At 44.2% G+C, this 4,059-nt stretch overlaps 1 long non-coding RNA gene across 2 annotated transcripts in view; it reads right to left on the bottom strand.

Moving 5' to 3' along the window:
* Positions 1-350: 350 nt before the first annotated feature.
* LOC108447595 overlaps positions 351-4,059 on the bottom strand; it is a 4,463-nt gene continuing 754 nt past the window's right edge. Inside the window, exons 1-2 of one of the 2 annotated variants that reach the window (XR_001863251.1) lie at positions 3,884-4,053; positions 351-2,940 (exon numbers count right to left, since the gene is read on the bottom strand). This is a non-coding gene — a long non-coding RNA (uncharacterized LOC108447595). Of the gene's footprint in view, positions 2,941-3,883; positions 4,054-4,059 lie in introns of those variants that run through there. The other variant, XR_001863252.1, reaches the window with a different exon arrangement.

Below are 4,059 nucleotides of genomic sequence, written 5' to 3' on the forward strand. Positions count from 1 at the left end.
CTCTTCCAGCTTCACTTTGGGGCAAAAAAGCTTCTTTTGGATGCTGCTGACTCCTCCCACTTGCGGCTGCGGAAAGGGCGGAAAACACCCCAAAACCGCCCCCTCCCCCCAAAAACCAACCTCCCCAAAAAATGAAATTAAATCGACTCTTACTTCTCTGCATTCCCCAAATCTGGGGGTTTTCTCCTCAAATCCCTGCTGGAATCTCCTGAGCGCGTTTTGAGTGCAGACTGGCCTTTTTTGGTTAAATCCTCTTTTTTTTTTTCCCTTTCCTCGGCTTTTTTCTCGCCGTTTTTTTGCCTTTTTTCCCTGCGTTTTGCTGCTTCCCTGAGGGGGAAAAACACTCGAGACACCCCCTCCCCCCCGCCTTTGGGATAAAAACAGAAGATTTTGGACACTTACTGAGCGGCGCCGGCGGGAGCGGCGGAGCCGGAGGGCGCTGGAGGAATTTGGGGGGTTTTCCCCATTTCTGGGGAGTTTAATAGAAAAAAGGGGAAGGGGGAGGGGCGACGGCGGCGGCGCCTGAAACGACAAAACCCCAAAACCTCCCAAATCCCCCCAAAATTCCCAAACCCCCGTGGGGGTGGGGCCTCACCCGGCCGCTGCCTCCGGCTCCGTTTGGGGCATTTTCCTCAAATTCCTGAATTTTCCCGGCTCCGAGGCCCAAATCGGGATTTTTCTTCCTTTTTCTCCCTTTTTCCTTCTTTTTTTCATTATTTTTCGCTTCTAGTTTTTCCTCTAATTCCTCTTTGATTTTCTCTCATTTTTCCTCTCTTCTATTCTCTTCTATTTTTTCTCTCTTCTCCTTTTTTCCCTGTTTTCTTTCACTTCCATCTTCTCAAATTTCCAGCACTTCAGTTTTTCTTTTTTCTAACATTTTCTATTTTCTTTTTTTTCTAGTTTCATTTTTCCCAATTGTATTTTTTCCAATTGTACTTTTTCTATTTATTTCCAGTCTATTTTCATTTTCTCTATTATTTTCTCTATATTCTTCTATTTTCTATTAGTTCTATTTTCTTTTTTCTAATTTCTTCTATTTTCTCCAATTTTCTAGGTTTTTTTCTACTTTCTTCTATTTTCCAATTTTCTTCTCTCTTTTCTTTTTTTCCACTTTTTCTATGTTTTTTCAATTCTTTTTTTTTTCCAATTTCTATTTTTCCAATTTTTTTTTCTATTTTCTTTTTTCTATTTTTTTTTCTATTTTCTTTTCTGTTTTTCTTCTATTTTCTATCTGGTTTTGTTCTATTTTCTGTCTTTTTTTTTTTCCTTTTCTTTCCTCTTCTCTCTGCTCCTCCCCTGCCCAACAGCCGCCATTTTACCAAAAAGTCCTTTTTCCCCCCAGATGGGGCCACTGCGAAGAAAAACTTCCCTTTCCCTGCCGACTCCATCTTCACTCTTCAGTTTTCCTGCTCTTCCCTCAAAATTGGCTCCTCTCAATCCATCCTGAGACTGAAAATGCCGCATTTCACCCCAAACCCCCCGCCCCCGCCTGCGCTGCCCGGCCCGGCCCCGCCTGGGGACAAAACCACGTTTTGCTTTAGGAGCATTAAAAAACAAAATCTAAAAAATTTTCAAATTTTTTAGGAGCTTTTTTAGCAGAAAACAGCGTATCAAGCGCTTTTTCTTTCTTTAAATTAAAGCAGCTTAAAAAGCTCTTTTTTAGTTAAAACCGCCCCAGCTCGCTCCGGCTTTCCGAAAATATCAAATGACGATACTTTAAGAATTAAAGAGCTGCGAGAGCTGCGTTTTCTCCCAGAAATCGGCTTTGAAAGCAGCGATTTCTTAAAAACCAGCCCGAAGAGCTTTGCTTTAAATTAAAACCAGCTTTAAGAGCTTTTTTAAGGTTTTTTCATTAATTTTTTTCAATTAAAAGTGCCCCAGCTCGCTCCGGCTTTTCCCATTACTGGAATCGCCGCGATTTAAGGATTTTAATGAAAGAAAACAGCTTCAAGAGCTCAGTTTTCCTTAAAGGAAACAGCTTTTGTCTCTTTTCTTGAAATAGATTAAAGATTTAAAGATTTAGGAGCCGCTTTTATGAAATAAAGCAGTCTTAGGAGCTCTTTCTAGAAAATATCGCAGCTTTAAGAGCTTTTTGTAGGCAATGAATCTATTTCTCGAGCTCTCGGCTGAAAATAAAGCCATTTTAGGAGCTTTTCGTATAAAATCGAGCAGCTCTAAGAGCTTTCGGCTCAGAATCGAGCGGTTTTGGGCCGAATTCGGGCCGTTTCGGGGCTGCTGCTCGGCCGGGCGCTGCCGGTGCGGGGCCCTCCCTTATAAGCGGCCCAGCCCCGCCCCCGCGGGGGCGACAAAATAGTCCCCAAAATCGCCAAAAAAGGGCAGCAGCCCCCAAAATCGGCCCCCAAAATCCACCGCCCCCATGTGAAAAACCCTCCTTTCCTATTATGCCCCATTTTTTACCCTCTTCCTTGATTTTTTCCCCTCACAAACCGCCCCCCCGCCCCCCTCCCCCATGCCGGAGGCGTCTGGCCGCCTCGCATGGACCAGCACGAAAATGGTTAAATTTAACAGCGATTTTTTTCGTCCGGTTTTGCCAATTCTGCCCTAGAATCCCTCGCTTCGACCTTCCCGGGTGGTTTTAGAGCTTTTTTTGTTGCTGTTGGGTGGGTTTTTTATTCATTTTCCCCTCGTTTTCGTTTTTGCTGCGTCACGGGGCTGGGCCGCTGCCAAAAGTCGCCGTTTCTCCTCCAACGAGCTTAGGGGGAGGAAATAAAGTTCTTAAAGGGTTCACAGATCCCAAACTCCCCCATTTTCACCGGTTTTTGTTCCCCAGAAAACCCCCCAAACGACCCTTTGAAAACCTTTTTTTCACCCTTACCCAGCACAGCCCAAACCAGCATCTTTATTTTTTTTTTACCACAGAAATGCACGGAAACCTCAGCGCTTCACCCCACTTCAGGCCATGTCGAGTCACGGAAGTCCCTGTTTGCAATCAGAAAAATAAAAACCACTATTTGGAGGCATTTTTAAGGCATTTTGGGGTTGTTTGGGGTTTTTTTTCCTCCATTTTGAGGCGTTTCCGGGCAGGAAATGACACCCCAAAAGTGCTGGCAGGGAGGGGACACCTCCCCCCTTCCCCAAACCTTTAATTATCATTCATTAAAGCTGCACTAAGGCTAATTAAAGCTGCTGACGAAGCCAACGAGGCATTTGAAGGGTGGGGGAGGAGCTGTTCCGACATTTTTGGGGTGTTTCCTGCAGGAGAAACTATTTCCTTATTGTTATTAATTATTATTATTACTTTTTATGTTATTCCACTATTGACACCCCCCAAATGTGGGAGTTTCCCCCCCCATTTCAGGTGCTGAAGATCTCCCCCAAAATACCCTGAATTTAGGCAAGATTTACCTCAATGGTATTTTTTACAGCAATAATTCACCCATTTACAGCTGGTTTAAGCCCTAATTTAAAATTTAAAATCATTTTAGCAACAGTGGCATGGCCAAAGTTCACGTTTTCTGCATGAAAATACCCCAAAAGGCTCTTTTTTCACACGAGCTGCTCCTGGACGGGCCCTTTTAAGGGATTTTCCATGGAAAAGGTGAATCAGGTTTTCACCAAAATGGAGAAGATTTTCCCAGGTAAAAAAAAAAAAAAGGAACAAAGAAAAAATAGAACAAAAAACCAGGTTTTTTTCCTAAACGGGGATGGCATTAAAACTTCTTAAGAGCCTCAACAGCACTTCAAGGTCAGTTTAAGCCATTTTGGGGGCACAGGAAACCGATTTTGCCCTCAAAAAGCACCACAAAAAAGCACCACCTCAGCTGTTTTTTTAACCCAAACGGTCTCTTTTTAACCCAAAATGGGAGGGTGCCCCTCCACTCCCGCCGCCCCCTTTCTCAGTGGGTTTTAGAGGCAAACCCACCATTCCCTTGAGGCTTTCCAGCTTCTTCAAACGGGACCCTTTCCAGCGACTTTGCACACAAAAATTACCTCAGGAAAAAAATTCCTCACGAAAAAAATTCCTCACAAAAAGGGTCGCGGGCAAGGGGGGGCCGGGACTTTATCGCACCCCCTCCCCCACGGGGCTCCTCAAACTGC

This window comes from Corvus brachyrhynchos, unplaced genomic scaffold (assembly GCF_000691975.1).
Source record: "Corvus brachyrhynchos isolate BGI_N302 unplaced genomic scaffold, ASM69197v1 scaffold1206, whole genome shotgun sequence".
Lineage (NCBI taxonomy): Eukaryota > Metazoa > Chordata > Aves > Passeriformes > Corvidae > Corvus > Corvus brachyrhynchos.